Raw genomic sequence first — 19431 nt, forward strand, 5'->3', positions numbered from 1 at the left:
TATATATATATATATATATATATATATATATTTGTGTGTGTGTGTGTTAATTATTCATATTATATTAAAAATTAAATAGAAAAAATATTAAAACATATAAAAGAAAAATGCATGTTTATATATATATGTGTGTGTGTGTGTTAATTATTCATATTATATTAAAAGTTAAATTGAAAAAATATTAAAACATATAAAAGAAAAATGTAAGTTTATATATATATGTGTAACTATATGTATTATGGAAGTTTTAACAAAATGAAAAATAAAAATATTTCTATATATCTATATATCTCTATATATATATGTGTGTGTGTGTGTGTGTGTGAAATTTATATAAATATAAATAATATTATGAAGAAATAACATAAATTTGAGCTTATGCTAGATGAGAACATAGTCATCCCTGATAGGAGCGAAAAACTAGGGTTCGACGCAGAAGGAAAGAGGAACAAGCAAGTAATCATGGAGGGACAAGGAGGAGAGAACTCCACTCCCTCCTACAGTAATGTGGTTTCTAATAGAGGTAGAACAGTGATTCGAAACAAGCCACCAAACTCTTCGGTGAACAAGACAAAAATTTCTGACACCCAGAAGGCGGAAGGCAGCAAACCCCAGGAAAAGGAAGGGACCCACGAGGAGGTGCGACAAGAGGAGAAAGCAGAAGACAACGGTCAAGGAACTGAGACTAAAGCTAAGATGGGGCCCTGCAAACCAAAGTCTAACATTAAATCACGGGTGATACTAAATGATCCAGCTCTGCAAGAGCACATAGATCATATGACAAATTATGTGATCATCTGCAAGTTTATGGGCATCTAGCCGACAGAGAAAGCTTTGTACACTTGGATAAAAAACACCTAGAAACCAAAAGGAGAGTTAAACATACATCTTGGATCCAAGGGTTTTTTTACTGTGGTATTCACGAACTTGGAGGACAAGGACAAAATCTTTGAAGGAGGACCATACTTCTACACGGCTGTAGGTCTCTACATGAGACCTTGGACGTTGAACTTTGTTCTGGAGCGAGAAACGTTCACTTTGGTCCCGGTATGGATTAGACTATACTCCTTACCTTTAGATTATTGGATGCCAGAATCTTTAAAAGCTATAGGTAACAAATTAGGTCATTTCATAAAGATTTCAGAGGCAACTCTGCGAGGAAAATATACCTCCTTTGCTCGCATATGTGTAGAGATGGACTTATCAGGAGCACTTCCAGATGAGGTCATCATAGAAGTTTATGATGAGGAATGGGTTCAGGCAGTTGACTATGAACACATACCTTTCCGATGCCGCAAATGTCATGAACATGGACACTTATTCAGAGATTGCCCACTTAATAAAAGGGAGGAATACCAGAAACCAAACAAAGGAAAAGACCCTGTAGGTTTTACTAAAGTGGGAGGAAAAGGGAAAGGAGGGGGGAAAAGGACCCAAAAGAAACCCAGTGAAGGTAAAGTACCAAGCCACAACAGTTTTGAAATTTTAGAAGAAGAAGTAGAAGAGGAAGGAATACAAAAGATACCAGAGAACCAGCAAAGAGGGAAAGGAACAGAGGCTAGCATGGAGTTCACTCAGGAACAGAATGAACACAATATGGACCCTCTGAATAATATGGAACTAGAAAGGGACCATGACATGACCCTAAGTGAAAGTGGTACAGAGGACCAAGACTTACAGGAGATCCTTGAAAGGGAGAACCTTGAACTAGAAAATTTTCTAGAACAAGGAAGCAACAAAGGTATTAACTCTCTACCAAAGGAGGAAGTTGAAAGGGTGCAACAGCTATTCCTCAACAGGTCACATCAAAAAGCTACAGGAGTCAAAAGAGGCCATGAAAACCAAGCAAACAGAGGGGTTACAACAATGGGATTGATATTAGGCAAGACTGCCAAAAACCCAGGTAAGAAAAGAGGAAGGAAGAGGCAGAAAACTGTTATTGGAATGTGGTAAACTTATGATTGACTCAGGAAAGATAAAATATCTCTCCAGTTACTCCTTTACTAACCCCCCTCAATGAAGCTCACAACCTGGAATATTAGAGGACTAGGGAGTAGAAGAAAACAAAGAAATCTAAGTAACAGAATCAAAGAAGAAAAACCCGACATAGTGTTCATACAGGAAACCAAATGCTCAGTAGAGAAGATTAGAGAAAAGCATAACAAATGGTTAAGTAAGTATGAGTATCTTGAAGTCAAAGCAACTAATTCAGCAGGAGGAATTCTCACTTTATGGAATCCTCAAAATTTTGGTATCCTTGATGCGGAAGCATCCAGGAACCACCTGTCTATGATAATTCAACCTGTGGGAGACAAGGAGTGTTACATGCTCACTAATGTATATGGCCCTCAACTACTGGAAGATAAATTCAGGCTCCTCACCTCTCTGGAGGAAATGAAAAAAAGACATCCAACGATACCCTGGATTCTAGGGGGAGACTTCAATATGATAAAAATTCTCACAAAAGAAAAAGGGGGAACCAGAACACTTGGAAGGGACTCTGTTGCCTTCCAAAACTTCCTAACCAATATGAGACTGGTGGATATGGACATAGGAAATGACATTTTCACATGGAATAACAAAAGATGAGGCAATACCCAAGTATCCTCAAGATTAGATAGGTTCATCATCTCTGAAGAACTTCTGCTCATTGGACGAAGCTTGATAGCCTTCATCCTCCCTTTTGAAGGTGCTGAACACTGGCCCATCCAACTGGAAGCTTCTTTAATTGGTACCCTAAGAAATAGACCCTTCAGGTTTGAGAATTTCTAGCTCTCTCACTCGGACTTCCTCACAAATGTTGAGAAGTGGTGGAAAGAAGAGTTACACCCACAAGGCACGAAAATGTTCCTTCTTCATCTTAGACTCAAACACATTAAGAGAAAACTCAAAGAATGGAATAAAAATGAGTTTGGAAACATCTTCAAAGATAAAGAAGAAGTGGGAAAGAAACTACAGGAAATCAATCGAATTCTCATCACAGAAGGCTTCACAGAGGAAAGAAAAGAGCTAGCAAACTCACTTCAACAAGAATGGGACAACAGATGTCTCCAAGAGGAAATCTTCTGGAGACAGAAATCCAGAGTTCAATGGATTAAAGAAGGGGAGAGAAATACCAATTTCTTTCACAGATCTACCATAGCACACAGGACTAATAATAGGATAACGAAACTCACAGATCCTTAAGGAACAGAGAAAAATACTCATGAGGAAATGGAAAATATACTGGTCCAGCATTTTCAAAGCATTGCTGAGGAAACCACAACAGACAGATCCCAATTCACGAAAATATTTACCCAACACATTCCCAAGCTGGTAACCAGGGAAGACAATCATAATCTCAATAGGCCAGTGACAGAGGAAGAGGTCAATGAAGTTATCAAAGAAATGCACAATGGGAAAGCTCCAGGTCCAGATGGTTTCAATGTGGATTTCTTCAAAACATGCTGGAAAATTGTCAAACAAGACATTTTGGAGGTTGTGGAGGACTCGAGGAACTCTAAATCAGTTTTGAGGGCACTTAATGAATCCTTTATTGCTTTAATCCCCAAACAAGAAAAATCCACCTCTCCCGATAGATTCAGACCCATAGCACTATGCAATGTGGTGTACAAAACCATATCTAAAGTCATTGCCAACAGACTCAAACCCCTCCTCCCACCTTGGTGTTAGAGGAGCAGATGTGTTATGTGGAAGGGAGGCAAATTCTCAATAACATCATTCAAGGTCATGAAGTGGTACATTCCCTTAAGATCAATAAGTAAGCGGGAATGATAATGTAGCTAGACATAGCAAAAGCTTATGATAAACTAAGCTGGGCTTACATAAGGGATGTTCTCAAAGCATATGGCTTTGACCACAATTAGATAAGGTGGGTCATGGCTCTAGTTACCACTGCCAGTTGTTCTATTCTTCTCAATGGCTCTCCTTCCAGAACTTTCAGGCCTATGAGAGGTCTCCGACAAGGATATCCTCTCTCCCCATTCCTCTTCATCCTTATGATGGAAGGGTTGGGCAGAGCGATAACTGCTGCCAAGGAGGAGGGAAGATTACAGGGACTGAAACTCACACCGAACGATGACACTTTGAATCATCAACAATTTGTGGATGATACTATGCTGTAGGGCATACCCACAGTCAAGGAAGCCAAAGCATTCAAGCAAATCCTGTATGAGTTTGCAATGGCAGCTGCTACTGAGGTAAGCCTCACAAAATCTAAAATTTTCTTTTTCAATACTGATATCTCTATTCAAAGAAATCTCTCCAGAATTCTAGGTTTTCAAAGGGATTCACTGCCCTCAAAGTATCTGGGAGTACCCCTAATAGACAAACCACTGAACAAGGACATCTGGGAGTCTGTAACAAATAAACTGAAAGACAAGATCAACAAGTGGACAAACAGATCCTTAAATCTAGCTAGGAGGCTGGTCCTCACTAAGGCGATACTCCAAACTATCCCAATCTACATGCTATCATCCCTTCCGGCTCCAATGAGAGTCCTTCAGCAAATCAGAAATATTCAAAGAGACTTTCTATGGGGAAAAGGGGAAGAGAAAAATAAATGGGCTCTGGTAGCTTGGGACAAGATCTGCAAACCCAAATCCCATGGCGGTTTGGGTCTACATGACCCAGATATTCTAAACAAAGTTCTGGGAGCAAAACTGTGGTGGAGATGGCTAAAGGAAATACAAAAACCCTGGGTGAGACTCTGGAAACAAAAATATGCAAAGAACTGGCAAGAGATGGACCTCATAAGAATGTCAGGACACATAAAAGGTTCCCATATTTGGAACAAGGCCTAGGACAACAGAGCTTTAGTACAAAATCATAGTTTCTAGGAGATCAGAAATGGAAATCTTGCATGGTTCTGGGAGGACAACTGGCAGCAGGAAGGTAACCTTAGCAGAGAAGAATTAGTAAGCATCAAAACTGATACCCTAAACAAAGGATTAAAGAAAGTAAGGGACTATTGGGATCAGTCAAGGGATAATAGCAAATGGAGAATTTGGAAGCTACCAGACTACAGTGAGCCGAACCCACTGAAAACTCAAGCTAAAGCTCTGGAAGCTATTTTGGAAAAGAGACAAATTTTGACCTCAACTGCAGATGACATTTTAAGATGGGGCAGAAATAATGAGGGTGTTTTCAACCTCAAAGAAGCTAAAAGAATAGCCACAGAACTCAACTTTCCAAACACTGACAAGACATGGAAAGACATTTGGAATGACCCACATTGGACGAAGATCAAATTGTTCAGGTGGTTGGTTCAACAAGAAAAGATTCTAACTTGGGAGAATCTCAGAAAGAGAGGTTTTGCTGGCCCTTCAAGATGTCACCTATGCGGTCAATAGGAAGAAACCACAAATCATCTTCTCAACCTCTGCTCCTTCACTACAACCCTATGGAACTGGGTAGCTGATGTTTTCAAGCAGACAGACAGGAATGAAGGTAATATCACTGTTACATTGAAAAATTGGAGAAGGGATTTCTCGGACAATGAGACAATAAACATAGCCTGGGCCCTGATTCCAGGGTTCTTGATTTGGAATGTTTGGAAAGAGCGCAACAACAGGATCTTCAAAGACAAAATTAACCCAGTTAGAAGCATCATAGCGCTGATCCTAAAACAGCTCAAGGAAACGGTCAATGCCCTTGGGGGTTTTTCTACAGGAAAGAACATGGGCCACAGAGAGGCACGCATTCTGGAAATGTTGGAACTTCAGTCACATATCCCTCAGAGTCTTAACCATACCACAAAACATACTATAGTGGGAAAGGCTTTCTGGCAACCCCCTTCACAGGGTTTTTTAAAATTCAACATAGATGGAGCCTCCAAAGATAACCCTGGAGACGCTGGTTATGGAGGAGTCATAAGAGATGAGAAGGGCAACATAAAAATCATTTTTCACAGTCATCTGGGAAAAGCAACCAACAATATGGCTGAACTCATGGCTATGGAGCAATGCTTGGAAATTATAATAAAGTACAATATTCAGAATGTCATCATTGAGGCAGACTCAGAATTAGTTATCAATTCGGTCAAGCGGATAGGCACAGGAATAGCACCAGATAAAATCTCAAGCCACTGGAGACTTCTACAGGTCTATCACAGAATTCAATCTCACCTAAGAATTCTAAGAACTCTCAGTTTTGTGCACGTACGCAGGGAAGCCAATAGAGTAGCGGACTGGCTCGCCAATGTAGGGGTAAGATGCACACGAGACAACATGTGCTGCAAGTGGGAGGAGGTTCCAGAAAGCCAAATACGAGAAGGCTGTTCTTCTCGGCCCTCACAGACATGGAGCAATACCAGAATAGACAGGGAAACTGACGGTCACCTTTCATCAATAAAGATTAGGGGCATGTCAATAAAATATACAAAGTTGGGGTTCCTGTGGGTCCCGAAGGAGATCACCATAGCTTGCCTTTGCATTGGTGCACTGGCAATAGAGAATGGGTCACCAAGTACACGAGATCAATCAGCCCCAATAGAAGGCTCAGAAGTATGGAGGGCAGCTGACACAGAGTTTCAGTGGCTTGGCGCCATCGTGGGTCAAAGTGGTTTCCAGACCCCCTGGCGCCCTAACAACCTGAAATGGTTTTCAAAGTACAGCAAACGAGCTGGTTACAGGCCAACAAGTAGGTTGGTGGGTCCGGGTGATAGTCAACGGGAGTCAAATCAACTTTCGTTTTACCACCCTTATCGAGCGCCCTCAAAACCAAAAGTGGTTTCTATGAATCATATGTGATTCCACACAACTGTCAACATGTGGCTTTGGGTGAAAAGTGAATACCGCCCTCATCGGGCGAGTATTCCTCGGGCTTGTGCTCCGCCCGATATGGACTTCGGCCGTTTGATCTTGAGGGAGCAGATCGACAGCTATAGTCGGTCGAGCAGGTTAGTGGGTCCAGGAGAGAGTCAGTAGGAGCCTAAACAGCTTCAGGTTTACCACCCATATCGGGTGCCCTCAAAACCAAAAGTGGTTTCTATGAATTGTATGCGATTCCACTCAACTGTCAACATGTGGCTTCGGGTGAAAAGTGAATACTGCCCTCATCGGGCGGGTATTCCTCGGGATTTTGCTCCGGCCGATATGGACATCAGCCATTTCATCATGAGGGAGCAGATCGACGGCTATAGATTGTCGAGCAGGTTAGTGGGACCGGAAGAAAGTCAGCGAACCTGAAATCTTTTTGATAAAGTTTCTATTTTCCTCTTAAGTCTGACTAATGGTTTGGAGCCAGAGGTAGTTAAAATAGTTTCCAGAATCCCACCCTCATCGGACATCTGTTATGGTTCTCAATCGCTGGATCAAGAAGTGACGGACCCGAAGTCTCTTGTTCACAATCTCCATTTCCTTCTTTTAGTCCACCAATTGTTTTGTCGGGGAATCCTTTTGTACGGGTATTAGTTGCTAATGTAATTCTTCCCTCTGTTAGAGGATTTGCTTCCTCTTAACGCGTGTTGTAACTTTTGTAACATATTTGCAGTCACATGTTAATATAAGGTTCAACTCTTGCTTAAGCAAAAAAGAAGAAATAGCATAAATTTATATTCATTTTGGATCTACCAAATTTGGAGAGGAATCAAATATTTTGAAGTGCAAACTATTTTTTTAAATTTTGCACTAGAAAAAAATTTGCATCTTAAATTGTTTAATCCTCCTAGACACTTAGTAGATATTTAATTAAAATGAATATATATTGATAAATTTAATAATAATTTTCTTATTATAATTTTTTTTCTTCCAATTTTTCTTTTTAATATTATAATAATTTTTTTAAATATTTTAAATTTTATAAGAAAATTTTCACATATTGTATTTTATTCATCCATATTATATTTATTTATTTATTAAAATTAATTCTTTAGATTCTAATGTGGTCTTACCAGCTGTTATATGCATGTAGACCATAGTAGGGAGGTGGCTATAACGAGACTACAAGGTCTCTGCCATATGCATGATAAACTATAGTATGAGAGGTGGTTGTAACAAGACTACAATGTACAATGTGTGGACTTGAATTCAAAAATAACTAGCATAGTGATTCCTAATTTAAGCTCAATTTTGTCATGTCTTCCACCTTCGTCACTATAACAAAGAAAATCATTATTGTTTTTTAAATTATCAATTTTAAATAAGATTATAGCTAAGAAATTATTATTGTTTTTTAAATTATTAATTTCAAATAAGAATAAAATTTCTTATGAAATCATTATTATTTATCATAATGAATATTCTTATTTATCATAATGAACATAGCATAGTGTAAGCTTAGGAAAATTATCAATTTCAAATAAAATAAGAATAAAAATATAAGATTGGTTAAGTTTGAATCATGAATCAACATGCTACCAATTCTAAACTCCATTATATTGGATGTAGTTTTTTTTATGATTACCCATATACTATAATGATATAGTAACTTATAGTATAATAGTCATTCTAATTAATATTTGGGAATTAAAGAAAAAAATAGTTGAGAAAGTTAGATAATGGATGGCAAAAATTGAAGACGTAAGGGATAGCTTAATTGGTTGAGTTCTTGTTGCTAAGTACCTCGCCTATCAGAAGGTCACGAGGTGAAATATTCTCGACACCCTTGGGGTTAGGCCTTGCTAGATTGACTGATGGGTAGATTCCTTGGCATTGATCTACTTGGATTTTCAAGTGGATGTAGCGGCCACTCAATGTCCATGAACAACATTAACAAAAATGGATGGCCAAAATAGAATGAGGATAAAAAATTAGAAAAAGAAACTAATCTATGACCAACATTAAAAAAAATGGATGAACAAAATAGAATGAGGATAAAAAATTAGAAAGAAACTAATCTCTCATGCTTAGAGAGCATGTTTTTTTCCTTTTGGTAAGATAAATATTTTCTATTGATAATTCAGGAAAATGCAAGTCTAGAGAGTCATTTAGTTCCCTAGTTTTCTACTTGGGAAACCAAACTAGTGGCAATGCATTAAGTCCTTGGCCATGAGATGTTTGAAATCAAATTTTAAACAAAATATGACATATTGTTTTTTCTCAAAACTAAAACTTTCTATCAAGCTACTAGGAGAAAGAAGAAAGCCAGTAAATCATGGAATTGTGTAGTTTATGAGGATTCAAAAGGGTCCATATCAATTATTTCTATAGCTTGATTTAAGGAGATTCTTGTTCCAAGTGGATGAGCCAATTGAGCTTTAGTGTTCTCCAGTGCTTAATTTAGATCCTTCATTTATAGATTAAACTCACTTGACATGTGTAAGATTCCATGTTTGGAATCAATGCGGTTCGTACACACTTTTCCAAACAACTTTTTCATCTACCAATATAAAGATATTGTTCATGTACTACTTTTTCCTTCCTCAAGTGTGTCCTTTAGCTAGAATCCAAGCTGTCACCTTTGCTGCAATGTTGAAATCTAAAAGAAACCCTTTTTCTCCCATCACTTCCACTTCAATTGCTTAGATTTCAAGTTGTATCTCGATAGGATTTTATTCATAGAACTAATACATTAAGAATTTTTCCCTAAATTGGGCCTACAAACCACCCTGAGCTTCATAATATGCAAAACCTCATTGATTGTGAGCTCTTTTGCTTGTCATTGTTAAGAAAAGTGGCAAATGCAAAGGTTGGAATCGGATTACGTTGGAGGGAGAAGGGAAATAAACACTGAGGGGGTCGAGAAGAGATGGGTGAGGAGAATGCTAGTACTAGAGCTATGAAAAACGCAAACAATATTGTTCTTTGTAATATATGAGAGGAGGGAAGGGCAAGCAATTTTGAGGAAAAACTAACTGAATGGTTTTGGAGAATTCAAAGGGGAGGAAACAACAAATGAAACAAGTAGAAGAATTGGAACTTGGTGAATGCTTAAGAGAGAAATCCTTCCCAAATGATAGTAGAAAGTGTTGATAGTAAGTTCCCATTAATAATACAATGAGAAATAAACACACAATCACCATAAAATAATACGAGATCAAAGTTTCATCTCCCTTATTCACATAGAAGTGATTGGAAAAGTTATGATTTGACATGCCTAAATCCATAAGAGATCTAATTTATAACTCATTTAAAAAAGTGTAGCATGCCACATCCCCTCTAAAAGAAACTCTTCAAGCCCCCCCCTCTCTCTCTCTATATATATATATATAAAATTTTAAAGACTTTTCAAACGTATACTCATATACAATAAATATGCATAATTTTTATTTTAAATATATGATATAAATAATTATATTTATAATTATAAATAAAATTTAAAATAATTTATATTTGAATCTTAATACTTAAAATTGTATTATAATAAATAAATATAATAAAAAATAATTAAAACGAAAAGTGAAGACATGTTAACTCGCTAAATAAGATTAACATGACTAAATATATAGCATAAATTATAATGAGAAGTTTATTATTAATGTATATATAACTATTATTTAATTATAATAAGAAGTTATTAATAAGTATAGTTGCAGTGTAAGCCATACGACCTCCATCATCACATTCGCAGCGCCGGTGAAGTGTCAACAATAGTAAAGTTTGTTATTAAGTATATTATGGTAAAAATAGTAAATAAGTATAACAGACACAAAGATCATTAACAATTTTACAACATTGTTTAATTCGCAAAAATATATAATCACATAGCTTAACATTTGTGTTGATCATTTTCATCATAGCTGAGCATTCTACGATGCAAGGTAACGAGGGATGTACAATGGAAACATCAGCCGATATAGATACACAAGATTGCAAGTACGGTTGAATGCACTGTGATAGCAGTAGCATACTTGCAACAACTATCCATTACATAGAGCAGCTTTAAAGCCTTAAATGTGAGTTGTCAATTTACCTTCTCTTAAAAAATATGTCATGGTTTATGAGTATGAGCATTGTATATGAAATTTTGAGATACTTTTAGCGGAACTATGAGTATAAGAGATTTTATTTGATAATTCATATTTAAAACGAGCCTGTACAATGAAAATTGGATAAAATACACAAAAACTATCTTGTTATATCATTTATAAAATAAAAACAATTTTGTAAAATACATTGTAGCCATCTAGTTCTACCATTTATAAAATAAATGCTATTAGCCACCGAATTTGTAAAGATAATCAAACAAATATATTCTATTATATTAGCCCATACCCATCTTTTTGTTCCAGTATCAAGGATACCAATATTTGATACATAGCTAATATCAACTCATGGCTGAGCAGAGCCATGTCTTATAGAAAAACACGTAAATCATATATCTAAGACATGGCACCAAAGAATCTGATGAAATATCAGAGGGAGATCCTGTATAAAAGAGAAAAAAACCCTTGAGGAATATGCTAAATCATTTTGTTCCGATTGTTATTGTAACTCATATTTTGAGAATATGATTAGTAGAACTGGGCTCCATATTAGACTTTGGTGGGCTGCCCAGCTTAGTTTATCATAAGCTTTTTCTATAAACTAAGCTGGGCTCCATATTTTGAGAATATGCTAAAAAAATTTGGTGGGCTCCATATTAGTAGACTTTGGTGGGCTGCCCAACCAGCATTCCCTATTAGCCCACTATTGCCGCGACGAATAATTATTCGAATCCTCTGAATGAATTGATTTTAGTGCGATTTTTTGGAAGTTTTTTGGGTGGGGTTTTTCTGTCTAATTTCTCTAAAATCTTATAGGAATTTATTGAAATCACAAGTTTATAGGTAATTGGTGCACATTCCAAATGGCCTAGGGATTTTTCAATGTGATGAATCCATATATACCCTAAAAAAACCAGTTTAAATAATACAAGTTAAATTTTTTTAGCATATTCTCAAAATATGGAGCCCAGCTTAGTTTATAGAACTTCTATTTTTAGCACTTCCATTTTTCATTCCCTCTTGCTCAATCCAGCACTGGTACCCAAACTGCTATTTTTAGCAGTGCTATTTTTAGCACTTCTATTTTTAGCATTTCTTGTTGCCATTTTCAACACTCCCTCTCAACAAGAAAGGCTTCCTCTCGAACCTAATCTTGTACCTTCGGAATGTTCATCATGCAACACATCTACCAAGTGTGGTTGCTCCAGCAACTCTCGGAAAAAAAAAACTCCCAACTGACCTCTTTGTTGGGCTAGAAACATACTCTGATGCTGAAGCTCTACCTGCTGTTGACAAGTGCTCCCTCTCTGACCTCTGCGCTACTGCAACATCTCCATGCATCTCACACCGTTGCACACCTCTCTGTGCTACCCTGCACTGTGCAACACACTTGTGCCTCTCGCATTGTTGCAGCCTGCTAGCTCTGCGCTGTCCTGGGATTCCCTGCACTATAGCTCTCTCTGTCGCTCCATCCGCATCTGTCTCTACCCAATCAGTCAGTTCTGCTACTCCTCATCGGGGCTCCCATAGCAAAGTCGAATCAAAGAGGTTGGGTACCTCAAGGATCCTGCCCCTCCTCCTTGGGATGATCACTCCACATCGCCCCACCTCCTACCTGGAGGTATCGCTGCATGTAATCCCTCAGCCCACCTGGCTCGAAGTTTCCCCCTACTGGAGGTCTCTGCATGAGTAGATATCTCTACTCGATCTCCTCTTAGCTTCTCTAGTTGTGGCTGCTCCACAACTTGCTAAAGCTGCTGCACCAATCGTGGCTTCTCCACAATCGTCTGAGACTTCTTCTGGCGCTGCATGTTGAGAGGTAATTTACTCTCCCTCTCAACCACCAAGTATCTAACCTTTGCCTTGCTCCTCAAGGCCTTGCATGCATCTCGTACCTCAAGTGCATACAGGTTCTTGGCTAGCACACCAATCTGTTTCCACTTTCTCGCCGTCACGAAATTTTATGGAAAAAGAGCTGATTTTAAATCAGCCATATCTGCCTCATCTGAACTATGATTCAGCCAATTTTTTTTTTGATTTTGGATATTTTTCCGCAAGAAATCCAAATCTGCTATTTGTTTTTGAAAATTTTGTATAGAAATTTTCAGATCTACTCTGCAAACTCTCGGCCTAAAACTCAACTTTGAAATCTCCTTTCTTTGTATACTGTTCTTTGCTTTGATCACCTTTGCTCCGATACCATGTAGAATTTTTCTACAAATCAGTTAGTTCTAATACCATGTATAATTTTCTCTACAAATCAGCTAGCTCACTGATATCATGTAGACATTTCCCCTGCAAATCAAACTAATATATGCAATGTACTAAAGCATAATACTAGATCCACATCTACCATAAAATTTGCGGAAGCTTAATTGAACATGAGAAACATCAAGAATGAACATATATAACTGAGAATCAGAAGTAATCAACCATAACATAGAAGATATAACCTGGGGAAAGCAGTAGCCTAAAACCCCATCTTTGTATTATCATTCAAGTGGAAATCCTCAACAACATACAAAAAGAATCAACTCAAAAGCTATCCTGCTGTCTTTGTACTCTGATGATTAAGCTCATGGACTACCTAGGCCTGAATATATAGGCTACACAAGTCCTCCAAGCTCCTATTTCCTTGCGCAATTTTGATTGGGGTCCAATGTCATAACATGTGTGAATTGGCCACATCATACCTGCTGTAACCTCAGGTCCAACTACGCAATCCATAAGGAATAATATTCCTTCTGCATGCAAGGAATATTCACAAAGGAATATCCTAGCAACTGATAGTACACTGTCCCTCCATCTGATCTCAACTGGGTCTCTATCTGAACTGACATGCATGAGTTATCCATGAGTGAACCTTTAGTTATTTGAAAGTACCAGTTGTTACATGCATGCAAGCATTAACAAACTGAATCTCATTAATTTAACAACTTTTTAAATTAATTTAACTGGACTTGACTCAGTTAATTGAGCCAAGTAATTACAACTCATCCTCATCCTTTAATTGATGGTTAAATCCCTCCATCAAAGGAGAAATTGTTGCATGTCCTCACATAGACTTCAAGTTCATAATTCCTTAACTAATTAACTCAAACTGAATTAATTAATTAATTTACAAACTGCTGTTAATATCAAATTCGAATTTTACTGCCTATTTCTAGTCCAGGGACTGACTAAAATAGGAATCCACGCTAAACTGCTAAAAATAGAACTTCTATTTTTAGCACTTCCATTTTTCATTCCCTGTTGCTCAATCCAGCACTGATACCCAAACTGTTATTTTTAGCACTTCTATTTTTAGCATTTCTTGTTGCCATTTTCAACAAGGTACAACCATATTTGCAAGCTGATCATCAAATGCTTGGAATTCTGGTGGAGGTGTAAGACCCTAAACTTTATTGGAAGAATAAAATAAAATCTCTCATCAATTTAAAAAATGGTTACAAATCAAAATACTTTGCAATTAACTGTTCATAATACTGCCAATACTTTTGAAAAAGTGTTTATTAGTTGTTCACTTTTAATTGATAAATAAAGAGTCTTTTGACATTAATATAGTAGAAATTAAGAAAAAATTTATGTTAAGATTCATGTGTTGGATATTGCATAAACCAACACTCCCTATGTGTTTTGTGACATGGACTAACCACCTCTCGTGGATCCTTATCTTTGGCGATGTTATCATTGACTAACACTTGTGGGTTTTGGTCTAATGGAAATCGTGAGTTTCAATAAGTGGTATCAGAGCGCAGGTTATGAGTTCGATATAAACCCGACTCGCATTGGGGGGAGATTTTTGGATATTGCAACACTCCTCGTGTGTTTCGTGACATGGACTAACCGCCTCTCATGGATCCTTATCTCTAGTGATGTGATCGTTGACTAACACCTGTGGGTTTTGGTCTAATGACAATCGTGATTCCCAACATCATGCAAGATGCTAAAGAGGAAAATCAAGGTCCTTCTATTCAAGACACAATACTAGAAGTACCTTTCAAGCTACAAACTCAACATAGCAAAAGTTTAAGCTACACAATTCCATGAAACAACCCCTCTTTGATAGGTTGAAAGGCATAGTTTAGTTCCTTAATGACTAGATTTCAAAGTGTAATCACCTTCTCAATTTATAAGTTACACTAACAAATAGGACCAAATGATTTTTCATCATCCTCAAAGTATTTTGTTTTTCTTTTATACACCATCTCTCTGTGACATTACAATAGCTTCTTAGGTTTCATGTCTTAGATCTATGATCTATATTTTTCTATAAAACATGGCTATAGGTTTAGCCATGGGTTTGATATTGGCTATGTATCATAAACACTATAAATTATGACACATATGGATAGATATAATATAATAGATCTATTTGAATAACTTTACAATAATCTTTGGCCAATAGATGAATGTGCAACATTTTATTTTATTTTATCTGAAACAAGATAGATTTTGTTCTTGTTTTATATAAATCATTACATGAGTTACGTTGCAGTTGTTGCCACAATGCATTTCATTGTGCTTATACTACTTGCACATATCATTGTTCCATGTTAGATTGCATCCTAAATCCTCAACTTTGCTGAACAAAAATGAGCTATCCAAATGTTAAGCTTCAGAACCAGGTTCATAAATTTATAGGAATTTTAGTTTAGAGTAAAAATTTGCTTATGAAATTCTTAATTAACTTTGAGTCTACTCTCTTTATTGGTCATTTCATATATATATACTCAAATTTGTTGAATAAAAATGATCTATGCAAATGTTGAGCTACAGGAACAAGATCATATATTTATAGGAATTTTAGTTTTGAGTAAAAATGTGCTTATGAAATTCTTAATTAAATTTGAGTCCACTCTCTTTATTTATCATTTCTCATATGCGTGTGAGAGGGAGAAATTAGAGGAATCAAAATTAGGTTCAGGCTTGTACTCATGTCACACATAATTGCTATAACTATAACTTTTAGGTGAAGCCACGTGATACATGACTCACTAGCTCAAGAGGGTGTATTTGGACCTTGGGTCCATATTTTACATAATACTTAATAAAATGGCCACAACCAATTGACTTTCCCCGAAGACTTCTCTTGTAATATGCTTAATAATTAACTTTTTATTATAATGTGCCTTTAATGTAGTTATTTGGGTATTTGGACCTTAGATCACCTATTTTACATAATACTTTATAACGTGACAATAGCCAATTAAGTTGACCTGAAAGATTCTCTTATAATATGATTAATAATTAACTTTTTATTATTAGGTGTCTTTAATGCAATTATGTGGTTATATCTTATTTTTGTTATTCATTTATATTTTCTTTTATAATTTTTCAAAGATGAGCTTTATAACCTAGTATGGAGAAGATGTATTATTAGTAAAATGAAGTATGTGTTATATCAAAATAATAATAACAATAATAAGACATTATATAAAAGGTAATAAAAATAATAAATCAATTTAATTCAATTTGTTATATTGTAATATATATATTTTTAAATAAAATTAAGAAATCTATAATATACCTAACATATTAAACTAAATTTAAATAATAATGATTCACATTATTTCTCTCACTCTATTTTTTTTTTACTATAGTGGAATCGGTAGCTGGGAAGGCCTAATCGCAACGCCACCCGAGATCAAGCTTGGTTGCTACCTCTATAACCACTAGAGAACTGGCGCAACCCACAAGCACAGATCCCAAGCTTGAGAGGGATTTGAACCAGAGCTGAAACATCCTTTTACAGGACACACAATCGTTTGGCCACACCCCTACATGCTAATAATGATTTGTATTTCTAATCACAGTATTTTAAAACACACACACACACACACATATTATATTAAAAATTAAATTGAAAAAATATTAAAACATCTAAAAGAAAAATGCTAGTTTATATATATGTGTAACTATATGTATAGAAGTTTTAATAAATGAAAAATAATAATATTTCTATATAATGTAAAATTTATATAAATATAAATATATTATCAAGAAATAGCATAAATCTATATTCATTTTGAATCTACCAAGTTTGGAGAGGAATCAAATATTTTAAAATGTAAACTATTTTCTCAAATTTTGCATTTAAAAAAATGTTTACATATTAAATTGTTTGATCCTCCTAAACACTTGGTAAATATTCAATTAAAATGAATATATATGATAGATTTAATACTACATTTTCTATTATATTTTTTTTAATTTTTCCAATAACTTTTCACTTTTAATATTTTTTAATTCAAAAATATTTTTTAAATATTATAATATATATATTTTAAGTATTTTAAATATTATAAGAAAAATTTCACATATTATATTTTAGTCATCCATCTTATATTTTTGTTTATTTATTTATTTATTAAATTTAATTCTTTAAATTCTGATGTGGTCTTACGAATCATTATATGCATGTAAACCATAGTAGGGAGGTGGCTATAACGAGACTACAAGGTCTCTATCATATGCATGATAGACTGTAGTATGAGAGGTGGTTGTAACAAGACAACAATGTGTGGACCTGAATTCAAAAATACCTAGCATAATGATTCCTAATTTAAGCTCAATTTTTGTCATGTCTTCCACCTTTATCACTATAACAAAGAAAATCATTATTGTTTTTTAAATAATCAATTTCAAATAAGATTATAACTAAGAAATTATTATTGTTTTTTAAATTATTAATATCATATACTAAAATTTATTATGAAATCATTATTATTTATCATAATGAACATAGCATAGAGTAAGCTTAGGAAAATTATCAATTTCAAATAAAATAAGATTAAATAAAAATAAAAATAAAAATATAAGATTAGTTAAGTTTAAATCATGAATCAATCTTTTACAAATTTTGAGTTGTGGCTTTCCCTAGATAGTTATTGTGTTATGTGTATTTGATTATCTTCCTCTTGTCGATTATTGTTTTCATCGATCCATTGGTTTCTGCTGGTTGATAGTAGAAGTAGTTTCTTGTCTCTTGCTTTAGTACATTGCATGAGCTTGTGAATCTACAGGATTTTCTACATGGTATGAGAGCTAGATTTGTAGAAATATTCTACATGGTATCGGAGCTGAGAACAATATACTAGAGGAGATTTCAAAGTTTTTGAGTTCGGGGTTACAAGTGAAATTCGAATTTGCATTTCATACTTCAGGATCGGTGGATGGTGTTCTACGGTTTGCAGCTCAAGTATGCCTCGTAAGGCAGCTTGAATTTTATAGCTTGGAGGGACAAGATGAGGAATGTGCTAGAAGATAATGTCTTGAAGGAATTCATTAATCAAGAAGTCCCCAAGCCAGCAGCATGGGATGCATAGAATTTGGCCAAATGGAAGAAGTGAGTGGCGAAGACAAGGCAGATAATCCTTGAGGGAGTTCAAGACCACGTTGTCTCGAGTCTCCATGGCAAGGAAACTCTGCATGCTATGTGGAAAACACTGACAGATTTGTATCAGAACATCAGTGACCAAAGGAAATTGGCACTGAAGGAAAAACTTCAAAAAATCAAAATGGAGAAAGGTGAGACTATTTCCAAAAACTTGACCAAGTTCACTCAATGTCACGATGAAATTGGAAGTGGTGGAATCATGGTCACTGAGGAAGATATGGTAAGTATTTATCTTCTAGGACTCCAAAGAGTTGGCATAGTTATCAGGACTCTGTCAATGATTGGGAGAAGCTGCCAGATTGGGAACAACTATGGTCAAATTTGATGCAAGAGGAGATTAGGAAGAACACCAGGGATGACTCTTCATCAAAGACTGATGATGAAGAGAACTGTGCCTTAGCGATTAAGGTGAAGAAGGGGAAAGGGAAAGCTTCCCATTCCAAATAATATTCCTATATGGAGGTAAGAAGAAAGACATGACGAAAGTCAAATGCATTCATTGTCACGAGTTGGGCCATTTTGCTACAAATTGTCCACTCAAAAATTCCAAGAAGAAGTCCTCAACAGGAGCAGCGAGTGAGACTTTGGCCTCTCAATTCAAATTGGACTTTTCCCTCATTGCATGCATGGTGTCATCATTGATGGGAAGTGTATGGTACTTAGACAATGGAGCTTCATTCCACATGACTAGCGACAAAGAGTTATTCAGTGACCTGGAGGAGAAAGATCTCTAGATGCATATCGAGATGGGTGACGACGGGAAGTATAGTGTTACTAGATTGGGCATGGTTACTTTTTAGAGGGAGAATGGGGCTCCACTCACCTTGAAGAATGTTATGTATGTGCCTGAGCTGAAGAATAATTTGGTATCCGTTGCCATGCTTGAGGATAAAGGCTATGATGTGATATTCTCGAAAGGAAAGGCGTTACTTCGACACAACCACGGGTCAAGTAAAGAAGATAGGGATTCAGGTGAAGAATCTCTATAAGTTGGAGGTAGAGGAGTGTGTTTCTTTGAGATCAAAAGCAGAAAGGGTGTCGATCCAAGAAATCGATGAGTTGTGGCACAGGTGATTGGGCCACTTGCATCATGGAGCTTTGAATATATTGCAACAAATCTCTACCAGCCTTCCTAAAGGTATGCTTGAGAAAGTTGATACATGCAAGG

The sequence above is a fragment of the Pinus tabuliformis genome, chromosome 4_2 (genome assembly GCF_031772625.1).
Source record: "Pinus tabuliformis cultivar Carrire ecotype Pingquan chromosome 4_2, CPIR1, whole genome shotgun sequence".
NCBI classification, from domain to species: Eukaryota; Viridiplantae; Streptophyta; class Pinopsida; order Pinales; family Pinaceae; genus Pinus; species Pinus tabuliformis.